This window comes from Podarcis bocagei, assembly GCF_964188305.1.
Source record: "Podarcis bocagei genome assembly, chromosome: 2".
Classification (NCBI taxonomy): Eukaryota; Metazoa; Chordata; class Lepidosauria; order Squamata; family Lacertidae; genus Podarcis; species Podarcis bocagei.
This window is the reverse complement of record NC_138126.1, coordinates 112,249,619-112,266,922: the sequence shown is the minus strand read 5'-3', so window position 1 is coordinate 112,266,922 and position 17,304 is coordinate 112,249,619. Positions and strand designations below refer to the sequence as shown.

The window sequence follows — 17,304 nt, the reverse complement described above, 5'->3', positions numbered from 1 at the left end:
AATTGGGAGCAGCAATGTACAGTATTGCCTTAACGATTCATGGACTATTCACACAACCCTCTCCTTTAGCTGATGCTCCCATTTTCAGTCAGTCCATGCCTGCTTCTCAGCCACATGCACACCATCAACATTCACTGAATTCAACCCAGGTAAGCATATGGCACACTGCTGCTGATGTAGCAAGAGCATGAACAGAACCACCTCGCTACACTTGACTGGAAGTCAACACAGGCTCAACATAGCAGGAGGCCCAGGCTGAACGGATCAGAAGGACGATCTTTCGCAAGATCTGCTTTGACCCGTACAGTTTTGTGAGACCCCCGACATCTTGTTGAAATTCTGCTTTGTTAGCCTACTCAGGCAAAAGAAAAGAAAAATACAGAAGGATCAAAGCAGCAGCGAAGGAAGTGTAACCTCTAACAGAACTAGTCCGATATCAATTAAGACAACTGGGGCAGTCTCAATGCTGCCTTTGTTGTTTGGTACTAATCTTGAGGATAATACGCAGCTACCGAATGTGCACAGAGGAATCCATCACAGCACCAAACCTTTACTCAATATTTAATGTTGTCGCTCCCTCCTGGGTACGCAAACTGCAGTTTTTACAATTCATTTATCAAGATCTGCCAGCTGCTAATTCTGTTTAATGCTAGCATAACTGCCAGCACACATTTATTTGTTCTGCTTTTAGGACTTGTGCGTCACAAAAGGGGTGCTCCTTTTCTGTTATTGAATTACAATTTTCAGAACTAAAAGACTGAAGCAGTAAGTGAGGAGTGGCTTGACGATCAGGACTACTGAAATCCCTGGTAAAGCCTATGTGGTTGAGAGATCAGGCATTCTCTGACCTGAGAGGCAGTGTTCAGGCTGCTTTGGATGCGGGTGCACTTTCCCTAAAGATCCAGGTGTTAATTTTGAGGGTGCTTTTAGATCTGACCTTCCCATTGGCGGCTGAAGTGGCATTCAAGACACAAAGTACCCGTAGCCAGCTATAGCCATGTCAAACAGAGGGAGAGTGGCTACAGTTCTTTACACTCCTGAAATGTTAATGCAATGTGCTGCAATGAGGCTGCCCTCGAAGACCGCTCAAAAACTAGTGGGCTGGTTCACATGTCACTTTCAAAGCATGGTCAAGCTCAACCACGGTTTAAAGGTGAGCATGCAGCATGGTGGTGCAAAGACTGAAAATCACAACCATTCCACTTCACCTTCGGTCCTACTGCACCTGTACTGTTGGGAGCTAAGCCCTGGGTGGGTTTGTTTTCCCCCATATAAACCACAAGCAATAAGCCAAGAACAAACCTCATTCACAGCTTGTGCTATGAATGGTTTGAAGACAAACCTAATGCAGTAGCCAAGATGGTGCCCTACAGATGCTTTGGACTACAGTGGTACCTCAGGTTAAGTACTTAATTCGTTCCGGAGGTCCGTACTTAACCTGAAACTGTTCTTAACCTGAAGCACCACTTTAGCTAATGGGACCTCCTGCTGCACCGCTGGAGCACGATTTCTGTTCTCATCCTGAAGCAAAGTTCTTAACCTGAAGCACTATTTCTGGGTTAGTGGAGTCTGTAACCTGAAGCATATGTAACCTGAAGTGTATGTAACCCGAGGTACCACTGTATAGCTCCTAACAACTATCTAGACTGGCCAATGGTCAGGGATTATGGGAACTACAGCCCACAACACAGAGAGCATCAATGAACAAAATTATTCAGCATTCCTACTCATATTCAGTTTCTGTTTTAACACCTATATCTTTTAAACATATCCTGTCGTCAAGCTAGGTGCTACACTGTTCTGTATGTGTGTATCTCATTCTTCCTACCTAGATGTGGAACTTTGCATTCATTTCTTCTGAAATTCTTGTTTTTGGTTGGTTCAGTTGCCTGTCCTATCAAGACCTCAAATCCCTCAGCATGCTGATAAAGACCTTTGCAGGCTAGTAATGCCTGTGGGCTTACTTATGAAAAGGATGGAGCCAGTTAACTCATTCACCCAAATAACAGGGATTACCTGCATATAGGAGAGCAAAATCTACATTTGAGATGCTACAGGTATTCAAAACCAATAGGGAGTGGGGAATACATTTTGCTATTGTTAAACAGTTTGGGGTCAGAAACTCACCTGACGTACTCTTAATCATTCTGCAATCTGCTTGTAGATCTCCATCTGCTTTCTGCCTACCCTGGGTTTATAGTGAAAGAACTTAAGAACAGCAGTTGTATCTGGCCAGTAGCCAATCTATTCCAAAATCCTGCACTCATCCTGCTCCCTGCCCTGCCCCTCCCAGACCTTTTCCCACCTGGCCTGGGAGGGCAGGACCCTGACTGACTCCAGCTGCAAAAGCTGAGGCTACTGGACAGACTCTTGGCTGGGGTATCATTTAGGGGGTATTGTTGTGGGGTGTTGCTGGTATTGGGGTTTTTTTTTTTTTTGGTACAGTGGTGCCTCGCAAGACGAAATTAATCCGTTCCGCGAGTCTCTTCGTCTAGTGGTTTTTTCGTCTTGCGAAGCAACCCGATTAGCGGATTAGCGCTATTAGCGGTTTAGCGGCTATTAAAGGCTTAGCGGCTATTAAAGGCTTAGCGGCTAAAAGGCTATTAGCGGCTTAGCGGCTTAGAAAAAGGGGGGGCGGGGAAAAATCGAAACACTCGCAAGACGTTTTCGTCTTGCAAAGCAAGCCCATAGGGAAAATCGTCTTGTGAAGCAGCTCAAAAACGGAAAACCCTTTCGCCTAGCGGGTTTTCCGTCTTGCGAGGCATTCGTCTTGCGGGGCACCACTGTATATTTAATCTAGATCTTATGATTTATTCAGAAATGGTTCAATGTGTACTTATTGATGTTTGCTTGTTTATGACTACTTTTATTATGTTGGTAATTATGCTAGCCACCTTGAGCATGGCTATAACTTTGGAAAGTTAGCATACAAATAAAATGATTGACTGCTTGATCGTGGTCAACCAGATAGATGCCCATGAGAAATGCACAAGTAGAACCTGAGCAGAACAGCGCTCTTCTGACCTGCAGTTTCTAGCATGCTGCCTCCTACCAAGAAGGCAGATGATAGCCCTGATTGGTACTGATAGCTTTATCCACCATGAATTTGTCTAATCCTCTTTCAAAGCCATGCAACTGCTACTCATGATGCCCCTTGTGGGAGCAAATTCCACTCAAATGATGAGCTGTGTGAATAAGTACTTCCTTTTTTTCTGCCCTGAATCTTCCAACATTCAACTTCACTGGATGCCTGTAAGTTCTAGCACATTGAGAAAACATTTCTCTATTCACTCCTCCATGCATAATTTTAGGAACATTATCACGTTGCGTCCTATGGGGCGAATGCAGGCTCCCGATGGCCGCGCAGAGCTGCCTGCAGTCCCGGGCTCAGCGCAGCTCTGTGCGGCTATCGGGAGCCGGCCGCGAAGTCCCGCCTGGCTCCCGATGGCTGCGCAGAGGTGCCTGCAGTCCCAGGCTCAGCGCACTTCTCCCCATCGCCAGCCCCACAAGCTCGGGGGACAGCGGGGAGGCGGAGCGCGCCTTCCCGCTGTTCCCCGACCTGGTTCTTCCAGCCCCGCACCTGGGGGAGAAATAAATTTTTTTTCTTTATTTCCCCCCAAAAAAACTAGGTGCGTCCTATGAGCCGGTGCGTCTTATGGGGCGCAAAATACGGTATGTGAAATCAAGTTTTTTGGCCTCTACATGCATCACTTTACACTTGTTTACATTGAAATGCACTTGCCATTTTACTGCCCATTCACAATTTATCTAGCTTCTGTATCTTGCCTCCATGCCCAAAATTCAAAGTCCTCCAAGGCAGTAAAAATGTAACATCTATCTCTCAAAGTCCATTCACAAACTAATCAATATGCCGACCTCTTGTTTGACTTTAATAGATACTGCACTGACCCTTGATGCAAGTTGTTGTGCGTAGGATCTGCTATTGTTGGGGAATGTTTTCATGAAACATGCTTTTTCATGACTCTGGATTCTCTTTCCTTTGTTAAGAAATGGTTGAAAAAAAGCAGCCAAGACAGTTATCGGTTAACTGCTCCTCTTTAGGTGCTTAAGATCTCAGCTTGCCTGCTAACAATGACACAGCAGTCTTTGTTTTCATAAGCAGCAGCTTGCAATTCCAGAACTTGAGTAGCAAGTATGCATTCACAGTATGATCAAGCCACTGAAAGCAGAAGAGGTTTGCCCTTTATGATTGTTGTTTTTTCTTAAGCTCATGGCACGCTGAAGCTCTTCCTTTTGAGTGGATGTGATCAATTCCATAGACCAGGGGGTGGGCAGAAGGTAGATCATAATCTATTTGGAAACTGAGGGAATTTTGAAATGTATTTTTGAAATGTATTTTTGAAATGTATCAGCCAGGATTTTTGGCACCTTGTTTAGCACAATAACCCCCCCCCCAATGCCACTAAAATGAAGAAAGCTGGCAGAGGGGGAGAACAAAGACTTGTGTGCAAAAGGGCTGTGAGCTTCACTCAATTCTGGGACTTAAACCAAATTCCTGGGCCTAGAATTCTTTAAATCTATCTCTTTTGCACATGCCTCCAGTTAGTGGCTCTCTCGGGATTCCAGTAAAAAATGAGGCAGATCCTGAAAGTGTGAACTCTGCCCATTGCTGCCATAGACTCAAAACCTTAACTGTTCACAGCTTCCTTTCACAAAGAGTCTAAGGTATGTATGTAGCCATTACAAGTCATTTTATTCAAGGCTATTGTTCTAAACCACTCTTTTTCATACCACACCAAAACTAGTTTGTTAAATAGCTGCAATCCTGGAAACACGTCGCAGACCATAGCATTATCCATTATTTGGCCCTAACTTTCTTGGGGAAACTTCTGTAGTTTCAGTGCCCACACCTTGAAAGATAACCAAGTGTTAATAACATTGTGTGCATATAGGGAGAGAGTGATTTTACACACACACACACACACACACACACACACACACACACACACACGATGCTCAATAGTAACTGTCCAACATTGTAAAGATCCAACCAGTTTGCCAAGTTCTCTACTAAAGTTAAACCCAACCCTGCACCTTCTCTCAAAACAATGCCAACAAGAAGATATACTTAGTGGAAAGGCAAGCTATTCACTTCTAATTTAGTATGACAGAAAATGGGCTTCATAATCAGTGAACCCCAACATATCCTGATTTAGAAACATCTTAAGCATGCATATTGTAATCCATGCTTCTGTAAGCACGACCATGGATACAGTCACAGATGATATGCCATCCATCTGCCACGTCAATAGTGGAAGTTACATAATAAGCCCATTATCAGTGACAGTTTATACTGACCTTTCCATGCAACTCCCCAAAGTACAGATCACAAGGGTCAAACTAGATGCGATGCTGGCATGCACAATATTTCTTTCCATATATTCACTCCACTCACCTACGAAATAGGAGGTTAGCTGGATCTTCTTTTAGAATGAATGGAGAGGAGAGGGATGCTGAACACTTCCTTGGAAAAGTAGTTCAACAGGCATGGGGAGAGGTAAGGCATGGGAAGAGGAAAAGTTCAGTGTCCCTGGTCCTATGCTCACTTACTGTAAGTAAGGCTGCGTTCCAGCTTTATATGTAAATGAGGCTGATATATGACTTATAGCGTCACCTGGTTTAGCTTGGTTTCCTCACTTTAAACTAGTGTTCTGCTACCAAATCACTACGTTTCCCCACATTTCAGACAATGTGATGACCCTCCACTCTAGTAACTCATCCACTTCCACATGTGACACAACTCCTTGGCACTAAAGCACTTCAGAACCTTGCCATACTTTCTCTTACAAGGCAGTAAGTTTTTAACAAATAACCTTCCTCCAACTTTACCACTCCTGCACACTTTAATGACCCCACCTCTTCTCCCTTGCTGCCCTTGTCTAGAAGACGGGTGGCAAAGCAGTGAATCAGGCCGCCCAAGCTGCTTTAAATGACTTGCCAGCCCAACTTCCTCCCCACCATTGCACTGGGAAGCATCAAACTCAGATGGTGGCTGGGGGGGGGTATCACTCTCTCTGAACAGTAGAAAAGATAACTCTCCTCCCCATCACAGTGCTAGGCTGAGCAGAGAAGAAACTTCTCCTTTCAGCCTAGTGCTGTGATGAGAATGAATGTAGCAGTTTTGTTTTGTTTTTTGACCAAGAGCAGACCATGTGCTTGCATATAGCAAGCTATATGAGTGATGAGCACTGGCGTGCATGAGCGTAGCCAAGTCCAAGTGAAAGAGTGGAGAACATTGTGGAGGAGACAGGTGAGGAACAACCAACCTCCTTCTGAAGGCAGAAAACGCAGGAGGGTTAAGACCCTGCTGTTTTACAAAGAATATGCCAGTAAGGAACGAAAATAGACCAAGGAGAACTTGCAACTAACCTGCACAATAACTTAGCTCTACATATCAGCACCAAAAGCTTTCCTAAAATATCTCTGAGCACATCAAAAACTTTTTGTTTCTGAATTTCTTTTCCTTGTTAAAAAGGTGATCCACTCATCAGATGTTTATACTTGAAAACCTCTCATTATGGTATCAACAGCACAAGTCTATCAATGCAGCATAATCCACCACATTATGAACAGCAGCTTCTAGAAAACGATGAAACATGACATCTTCAACAAGAAAATTATGCACATTTGGCAGTACTGCAAAACTAACATACTTCTGTAAATTATTCATTGGGATTTCTACTTGTCATTGGAGCTGCACTTCAAGCACAGACAGGTGTTTATTAGGAGATTAAGGGGGGGTGAACAGATTATTATCGTGTTCAGTTATATCACGGCTGACAATGCTCTACAGAATTTTACAAGCAAAAAGCAGACACGTCCCTGCCCCTAGTGAATTCACTATTGCACGAAGCTGTGTGTATTTTCAATAGATCTCTTTGATGGCCTAGCTATACAAAAAAACAGGATATAGTATGAAGAAATTCTGTGCAATGCTGGCACTGCAGTTCTCAAATTGTCACAGTGACCCTTTTTACTGCAAGGCTGTTGGCCAGTTTATAATGAGCCCTTTCTCTGTACTGTGTAACTTCAGGCTGCAGCCACATTCTCCACAATAAAATAAAACAAATAAAAAACCCTAAAAGGTAAGGAAGGAAGCTAGGTTCTACATTCTTTCCTAGTTTTCCATGTACAGAGTTAGCAGGCATGGGGGAGAAAATTCAAACATGATCACCATCTGCTGCCTGAATTGGTACAGATGAGGAAAATCTTACAGTTCTAGCATTGTCCTGGTTAAAGCGGCCAGGATGGTGGGCAAACTGAACTTTCATTTTCCTTCATACTTGGCAATCACAGACCTAGTGATCTTCTACCGTAAAGGCCAGCTTTCTACTTGGAGAACCACTGTGTTGGGATAAATCTTACAATCACCAGAATTAGTTGAGCAGAGCCAAATATAAAAGGTGCTTTGAAAACATTTCTAACTGCACTATAAGGGCAACTTTACAGTCTGTATAAAAGACTGCTCTATGGACATGCAAAAAGAGATGTAGCATTGTGAGGTGGATATTCACATCTGTACATGTAGACACAGTCAACCATGGCTCCAAAGCTCATGTCTGTTGCATGGTCCTGTGTGTTTAAATACCTTCAAATGTTAAGGTGTCCATCACACACTAACACAGACAGTGCATACTTGAAACACATCTGTCACGCTTAGCATTAAGTGGCACTTAGCTTCCAAGATAACACTTCCAATAATACAGAGCAAGTTGACTGGGTGAATAAAACACTCTTTGCTTTCCTGGAGATGCCAGGAAATACTTTTGGGGCACCTCTAATTACTCATCCTGTTATTACCTTCCAATTCTATTTAAGAGCAGCTGCCCTCCAATTTACAGGCAACAGCAAGTCACACCTAGTAATTTAAACCCAAGAGCACGGTGAAATCTTGCTGCTTTTATAAGTGAAAACTTAACAAAATAGACCATTAGGGTAATTTTTAAATTACAGGAGAGAAACTGTCCTCTCAAGTCATTCCCAGCTGCACTGAAGAAGCAACAGCAAGAAATTCAAGCACCTTCTTAAGTTCAGCCAATCTAGTCCTATCTGAAAATACAGCATTAGATAAATTAAAAATTGCATTAAAAAACCAGTAATCATCTTCAATTTTGGAAATTTGTAAACTAGTAATAATGTCAATATTTGACATACAAAGATTATTCCATCTTTTAAGTAACTAGGGAGGAGGTAGAATGCTAATTTATAATTCTAAAAAAGAAACAACAACACATGCAGTGGATTAAGAAAAACAGGTCTCTATAGCAATTAATAGTTATATTAAAATACATTTTTCTAAATCCCCTAATGTAGCTAATCTATTGATATCTATCAATTTTGTACCACAAGTCCACAAATGCAGTTACCTGTAACATATAAGAAATAGTATGTCTTTTAATCAACTCCAACTCTCAAGAACCATTTCACATGCTAAGAAATAAGTGAAAACATTACAAGCACCCACAACGTATACCATTATACATAGGAGCAACTATTTTTTCATAGATGTCATAAGAAGCCGAGAACAGCTGTTGCTCACTACAATGTAAGTGTGAGTAAATGCCTCTCAAGAAGAATCCCCCCCTCCCCCCGGTAATACATGGTCACGCATGATACACTCAACCATAGTGTACTCATTCACTTTGAGATGCATGAAGTAGCTTGCAAATTCACTTTGAGCTGTCCAAAGGTTAGGACATCATCTGCTTCTCTACTATCAGCTCAAAAGAAACAGCTGGGTCATGCAGGGATATTGGCATTTCAGTTTCTGAAATTTACAGCCTCTATTGCTAATACTTCTGACAATGGTGAATTAGCAGAACGAATCTTAAAAATATTTACTTGTACTGTTACCATCAAGGAGCATTGCTCAAATGCCTACCAGTGCTTTTCCATGGAAATTATAACTAGTTATAATGGGAAGACATTAAATTTATGACTAATGTCTTCCGCACTGGCATTAGTTAGAATCATTCTGTAATAAGCCACAGAAAAATCATGCATCTGAGCTAAAAGAAACCATAATTCAAATGCACATATATATTCTGCTAGAAGAGAAGTATTACGTTAGGGTGCAAGAATTATGAGCCGAAACTTTCCTTGGGTACTTAGAAAAAAACACAACATTTTCACAATGTCTGAACATCAATGGTGATGGTGGAATAACATGGTTCCCGAGCTGCATTTTGAAAAGGTTGGTTCCTATTGCAAATAATTAAAAAGTCAGGGTTTGCTCTAAATACTGAATGGGAAATATAGGAGCTTTCAATTTTGACAATTACTTTGATTTAAAACCCCCCAGTAACATTCCTTTCTAGCAGTTGTATAAACCAAATTAAAGATACACCCTTCCCATAGACATACAGTCTGATGTACACAGGAAGATAGGGGAGAAGGGGTACAACAGGAAAAGAAATGGAGAATTAATAGGTAAGGCCCCAAAAGCCAAAATGTCTTCCAAATTCTGTTTAACAACCAAAGTGAGTTAGTAACCGCAAAGATCACACTGATACAGTTGTAGCTACACGACTTTAAGTAGTGATAAAATTATGAGCTCAATTTAGGAAACCAGGAGATAAATGGTGGAAACAGAATATACAAGCTGTAGATACATCTACATTTTTTAAAAAACGCTGATCTTTCAACAGCAGCTTCCCTGGGAGAACAAGCCAGCTTTTGAAATTTGTGTGCAAGTGGGACTCCTGATGCACACTATGGGAGTTGTTGCTGAGAGGTAACAGAAAATCCAACTGCAAGCCCAAGTGTACAGAGGATCAGTAGATTGAGACCATAATTTTATCAAAATAGTGATAAAATTATGGTCTCAATCTACTGATCCTCTGTAGTTACAACCGAATGTGCCCATTACTGTGATCCTTGCAGTTGTTTACTTTTGTAACTTGCTCATTCTTTCAAACTGGGAATTCAAAATCAAGGGTAACTAAGCCAGAAGTACCAGAGAGGAGTTTAACACATGTTAGCTACTGCTGGTAAAATGATGGGATGCAATCAGGTAAGACACATTTTGACAAGATAGTAAACATGCTTAGAGTGGTTCTTTAATAACTTCTTTAAAGTACATGGTGAATAACAATCAAAGGATTTATAAAGAACTGAAGAGGATATTTTGATCAGCCCAAACACTGAAGTCCTCCTCAGAGGGTCTTCTGCTGGTTCCCTCCCTGTGAGAAATGACGCTACAGGGAACCAGACAGAGGGTCTTCTCGGTAGTGGTGCCCACCCTGTGGAATGCCCTCCCTTGATAAAAGTACCTCCTGTAAAGCCACTTTCCAGATTAAGATGTTAAATAGATCAACTACTTTCTGGGGTTCAGTCCCCACAGAGATCATCTGTACTCTTGCAGATCATCTGTACAGATGGAAACTAAATTAATACTTTTTAAATGTAAGCTCCAGACGCTTTTCTACCCACACCTGTTCAATTTGACTCGGTGTCTACTGTTCCAACAGTTGGCAATGCAAAAGAAAGTATGAGCACTATTTCTCACAGGCTGTTTGATTTCTGGTTTTTAATCTATTAAGCACATCCTGTTTTCCAAGAAGCAGATATATAATAATCTTTAGTTAAAAGTACAGAAGTCTCTCTTTTGCTTTGGCCAATCAAGAGTTCACCATGTGAACTCTGTTTTGAAAAAGTTAACCAACAAAGGACTCAAATTGGACAGAGGGATCAGTAGCTTTTCTGCGCAGCTGCCAGGCCCTCTACTGGTGACAAAGCCTTGTGGATTTATATCTTGCTCTTTCACCAATGAAGTCAGCACAGCTTACATTAGTTATTTCTATTCTTATACCCTCTGCAGGTAGGCTATTATACTTAGGGCTAAGAGACAGTGACTTGCGAACTATGCTATCAAGCAGGCGTTAGGGCTGAGATGGGATCTGAGCCAAGGTTTTTCCTATCCAAGCCCAGAACGCTATCCAATATACTGTAATCTAATGCTATGACAGGTTTTGAGCCCCTCTTTCAATAGTGGCTTATCAGATTCCAATTAAGTTCCCCCAAAAAGACACAGAATTCAACATCACGCTAAAATGATCATTCCGTCAGTGCAAGCATTTCAGCTTGCCAGACAGAACAATCTCCAGTCTCCTCCTCCTGTGTGCTGTTCTGGGGGTTCTCTCCCAGTCCCCCTGAGCTGATGGGGGGTCCTCGGGGGCACCTGAGGGCATGAGAGGGCGGAATTCCCTTTGCACTAGTGGGACTAGCACAAAATCCAGAGAATTCCTATTTGAAAAGTCAGCTGCTAGAATTTTGTAAGCCAAGCAACCTCACTTACAACTGATCTCAGTCTGAAAGCAGTAGGATCAATTTAGGGGTGGAACAGCAAAGTAACCCGAAGACTACTTATTGAAGTTCTTATTTAACATAATTTTAATTGGATTTGTTCCCAACTCCTCTGAACCAGTTATTTTAGGTTTTACCACAAAATATTACAGTCTCTTATTCATTTTATTGAAGAGGTAGATGAACACCCACGTTTCAGACATTAGAGGCAGAAGATGCAACTAAATATACTTGAATTTTTTTGAGAGAGACAGACCCAATGTATTGCCCATATCTAGACAAAACACTAAACCAGCTTTCTCCAACTTAGTTCCCTCCAGATTATTTGTACTATAACTCCCTCCAGATCCAGCCATTATAGGCTTCCTGGCTAGAGCTGATGGGAATTTAAGTCCAAAACATCTGGAGGGCACGAGGGGTGGGTGGGTGTATGCCTGCCTGCCTGCCTGCCTGCCTGATGGGACTCAAGGAGACTTGCAGGTAAAAATAAGAACTGCTAAAAACATAGAAAAAACAACTGAACATCAACAGGACTAAAACTACATACATACATAAAATCTATTAAAACCATACTAATAATTACAATAAAAATACCACAGCACCAGAGCTTTCATAAAAAGCAGTGAACTCCCATAAGCCTGTTGGAACAAGGAAGCCTACCCTTGCTGGCAGAAGGGCAACAAGGAGGGAGCCAGTATAGGTTTTATAGGAAGGGATTTCCAAAGTCTGGGAGCAGCCACTGAAAAGGCCCTCTCCCGTGTGCCTACCAAGCATGCCTGTGAGGGTGGCGGGAATGAAAGAACAGCTGGGGAAGACTGCTCTGAACTACTAAGTCATACTCAGCATAGACCCACTAAAATGAAGTGGACTGATTTTTAGTAAATCTACTGATTTCAAAGGGTTTACTCCAAATACAACTTAGCTAAATTTTAAGAGCTGTAGCTTGAGGAGTTCTGTAATGTCAGGTTTTCACCAAACTAGGTCCAGAAAAATGGATTTTCTTTGTATCTCTTCAGTGAAGATGCAATATTATTTTCAACAATATTAAACTAGGCTTCTTTTCCACTGAAAACTGGCAGTTAAATCACTCTGCTTTTATGACTTCATTTAAAAATATTTAGTTCTTGTGCAATGAGAAAGGAAAAAGAAACCAGATGTTTCAACTACTAAACACTACACAGAGATACAGTTCTCAGCTGTTTTATGCCTGGGCAAAGATTATACAGGATTTATTGTCACTGCCACATGTGTTTTCCTTACTGCAGCTTCCCAGTTCATATACAGATGGTGAAATAAAGGCATGAGAAATTGCAATAATAAAATAAAGGTGGGCAAAATTATATGCACTACATGACAGTGGCCGCTGTTTAGAAGTGTGCAATGTTTGAAGTAAGCCTGAATCTTTGCTGATCCACACTAGCTAAGCTGGATTGATTCAGGCAGTCATAGCCCCAGTGCTTTTTCCCTAGGGGTACGCAGGGGTACACATACCCCTAAACATTTTGTGAATCTTTGTACTTTTGTCCATTTACTGTATTTATTTCCCCCGATTTGAATGATAAAATGATTTTCTTGAGTCAAAATGAGAGCAGCACTCCTAAACATTTTTTAAAGAAAAAATGCACTGCATAGCCCTATACATAATACCATTGCTTCAGATACAAAGATGTACCATATTTTTTGCTCTATAAGACTCACTTTTTCCCTCCTAAAAAGTAAGGGGAAATGTGTGTGCGCGTCTTATGGAGCGAATGCAGGCTGCGCAGCTATCCCAGAAGCCAGAACAGCAAGAGGGATCGCTACTTTCGCTGCGCAGTGATCCCTCTTGTTGTTCTGGCTTCTGAGATTCAGAATATTTTTTTTTCTTGTTTTCCTCCTCCAAAAACTAGGTGCGTCTTATGGTCTGGTGCGTCTTATAGAGCAAAAAATACGGCATCTTTTCCCCTTTATTGTAAGAAAAGGAGGAAGCAGAATGAAACATTCTCATCAGTACTTTTAAGTGGCAAGAAGGGGGGAAAGAATGAGCCCAGATTCTCCTGTGTAAGGCAACGCCCGTATGTCAGGTACATCTGAAGAAGACTGGTCTTCACAGTGCTGCTGACAAGCCTGGAAAAAAATCCCAGGCACCAAGCTGCTCAAACTCTTGTATAACCTAAAGGTGGCACGCCTTACTTTGAAAGTTGGGCTGTCCTGAGCAGAGTTTATGGCTGTATAACACCAATGCCTTTTTTAACAAGAACAATTTTCCAGCTCTGGTGCCAGAAAGTGTGTCATCGGGGGTTTCCCATTCTTGCCTTTGCAGAGACTTCAATAATCCACTAGACAAGGGTGAAAGCTACCAGAATTTAAAAACAACAATATAGCTAGAATACAGTGTCTTGTCCCACCCACCTTCCTTACTCTCCAATACATATATGTCACTGTTAATTGATTATGTAGCTTAACAGCATTGGGCTTACTTTCCCACAAGCTTTTTGTCTGGGTAAACAGATGCAATTCAAAAAATACAAATAATTCCAGTAAGCTAGTAACCCAAGACTATGATAAAAGTATAACCCTTCCTTCCATGCCTCTTGTTTCCAGACATTACAGCACAGATTATTAATGCAACTGTAATTAAGCATTTATACCGTGGAACATAACGTAGTCTGGAACAAAGTGTCTGCTCTAGGATTTGGGGAAGGGGGGTCAGAACTCTTTTTCCACAGTGTGAGTAGTAGTACTCATAACAATTTAGCAGCTGGAATAAGGAATGTCCAGTCAATTATGTAATTTCTGTTCTAGAAGTTTGGCATACAGAGACCATATCCAGCTGCTTTGGTGAGGGGTTCTCAGATATACTGGTATTATGGCACAGCAGCAAGACTCATTCATTCGTGTAGTTATTTTTAAATTCCCACACTTCCCTTCTTCTGAGGATCACAGGGCAGTTCACAACATAAAAACACAAAAATACCTAACATAGTAGCAAACAAAACAATAACACCTCCCCCCCCGGTTGTAAAGGTCACAGATTGCTTAATTAGCTAAAGACCTGGGAGAAACTTTATTACCATTTAGTTATTATGGGAAGTCCAGTTGCTTTTAATATTTCTAACTTGTATATGGAGCACTTGGTTCAAACTAAGTCATTTCCAAGAAAGAAATACCTATATATTTGTTATATTATGGCATATATATTGATATTTACATTATTGCTTATCTAGATTGTGCAGTGGATGACTTTTTTCCTATGGATACAGTTGATCCTCACATAAGGTTCACAAAATCACACAGGGTTACAAGAAATACCATATAATAACTTTTAAGTGGAATAGACAAATTAACTACAGCAAACCTATTGATCAGAATACTATTTTACATTATAGAATCATTCAGTTCATTTCAGAAGCGATTTACCATCTGCACAGTTTCTAAGACTAAAATTGTACTTGTTCAGATTTGTAACATCAGTGTAGTATGTAAAGAGGTTATCCTCAGGCTGTTATCAGAAGAGCAAAATACAGAGCAAAGATGTATCATAGAAGTGAACTGCTTCAAGATAAAAAGTTGGTTCACAAAAAAAAAAAAATATTTTTGGTCAATGGAATAGAATAGAATGCCTTTTTCCATAGAATGCAGTGTGTTGAAACACTGGCAAGAGATATTCCAGGATTTACCTGTTACACCACCAATTATTTAATATAAAAGACAAAATAGCTCATTCCAATATAGTTGATACCCTCTATTGCAAGTGGGCAGTATTAAGTGTGGAAAGTGTTCTTGTGCACAATCCTTACAGTTAAAAACAAACTAATCCCAGAGATAGAAAATTTTTTATTTCAAGAGACTACATGTCAGATAATGTGTATGTAGGGCAAACAAGTAGAGCTTGAAGAATTACTGATCGGTGAACACAAGAGCAAGGTTAGAACAAAATGCTTGAGGCTCCATTAACATTTTAGGAACACATTCATACACCTGAAGTACACACATCTTTTTTTAAAAAGAGAAAAGAAAGACCCCACTACCATTCTACTTTCTCAACTTGGAGTGTTTTTTTGCATTGCATACATTAACATCTAGTTGCTTAAATGTGAAGTTTGATTTATAATGAGGATAGTCAGCTGAATGCAGCATGTTTTCAATTGAAATAATAGTTATTTAAAAACTGGTATTGTCTTGTTAGGGGAGTGATATAAACTGAGAAATCTGAAGCTGTGCTTACGCATTTCTTGGGCTGGTGAAGTGAAAGGGAAAGTGTTCTGACAGTCTGAGATTGCCATGAGAACCTATTAGGAGATATTTAAACTGGAATTGGTTAGGTGTGTCATACAGTGAGATACTGAGCAGTGAAATATAAATTTGCAAGCAATTTGAATTACACTAAAGTTGGGGATTCATGCTCGGCAACAACTCAAGCTGGAATCTAACAAATACTCCAGCAACTAGAAACTGGCTTTACGCGAACTTGAAAAATACCCGGTGCTGAAACAGACTTTTAGCAGTATTCCATTGTTTATAGTAACAGTGTGTATAGACTGTAAATACTGCATGAGGTTGTAAGCATTTCTCCAGTTTGGGTCTTGTGTTTGTAGTGGGGTTACAGCAACAGGCAGGCCTCACTGTGCTGCACACTAGGTAAAGGTAAAGGGACCCCTGACCATTAGGTCCAGTTGTGGCTGACTCGGGTTGTGGCGCTCATCTTGCTTTATTGGCCGAGAGAGCCAGCATACAGCTTCCGGGTCATGTGGCCAGCATGACTAAGCCACTTCTGGCGAACCAGAGCAGCACACGGAAACGCCGTTTACCTTCCCGTCGGAGCGGTACCTATTTATCTACTTGCACTTTGATGTGCTTTCAAACTGCTAGGTTGGCAGGAGCAGGGACTGAGCAACAGGAGCTCACTCTGTGGCGGGGATTCAAATCGCCGACCTTCTGACCGGCAAGTCCTAGGCTCTACGGTTTAACCCACAGCGCCACCCGCGTCCCTTGCTGCACACTAGGATTGCTGCAAATGCAGGAGAGTTCTTTTGTCAGCAACTTTTTCTTAATAATCCAAGCAATCATAAAAAATGAAGTCAACCAATAAAGATCAGGAACTTGAAAATGGGTTGTGGATCAACACTAGCAGAATTAAGGTTTAAATTCAGAACTAGCTATGTCAAAGGTGTGCCATGTTGCTCACAAGTTGTGTTCAATGGTGAAAAAGACTACAAGGCATGTACATCAGTGTAGTCTTCCATGAAGAAACTGTCATGGAAGAGGTCAGCCCCAAAGGGCTAAGTTACAAATAAAGGCAAAAGTTCCAAGTCATGTTGTTTCAGGGGAGCCTACTGACATCTTAATAATGGCTGATGTCTTTCTCAGAAATTGTGAATGGTTATGATGGAGAGTTTCAAAGACAAAGCCTTCTTGACAGTGGCACCGTATCTGCGCTACTCTCCAGCAGAAGAGCTTTCCAACCTTTTCTGCTGATATTCATGCCAAAGGCAGTGCTTTTCTTAAGAGAACCTTATAATTCAAAGTTTAGCACTTTTGTTTTCTGTTTCCACTGTTTCCTGCTGCTGAATTCAATTAGTTGTTTCCTGTTGTGCACTGTCCATTTTAAAATATTTGCTCTGTTACTTTGTATTATTAGTTTTATTGCTATTGGACTGTTAGCTATCCCAGATCTTTTAGATCAAACTGTGGCATACAAAGCTTTTAATAAACAAAACCTGACGCATACAGGAAAAGCACAACCCCAAGCCAGAAAGAACTGGCAAGAAATCTACAGCTGTTGACAGAAACCCAAGGTGTATGTTAACTCTCTCCTTTATAACATGTAGTAAATCTTACCTGTCTCCCAATTTCATGTAATGATGTGTTTTGCTACTTTATATTATTTGCTGCTGCTAGGGGTATTCAGGGAAATGTACAACATTGTGACATCAGAATACAGTTAAGTTTTGCTGGATGTTACTGTGAGGAGTGGGGCGCTAGTTGGGAGGCAGCTAC

At 41.1% G+C, this 17,304-nt stretch overlaps 1 protein-coding gene across 4 annotated transcripts in view; it reads right to left on the bottom strand.

The window, feature by feature from the left end:
* Window positions 1-17,304, bottom strand: part of SPATS2 (spermatogenesis associated serine rich 2) — a 47,009-nt gene that overhangs the window by 18,493 nt on the left and 11,212 nt on the right. Inside the window, exon 3 of one of the 4 annotated variants that reach the window (XM_081181408.1) lies at window positions 5,320-5,416. The exons of the other annotated variants lie outside the window; for them this stretch is intronic. The gene's annotated coding sequence lies outside the window, so the exon portion shown is untranslated. The remainder of the gene's footprint in view (window positions 1-5,319; window positions 5,417-17,304) is intronic. 4 annotated transcript variants of the gene reach the window in all.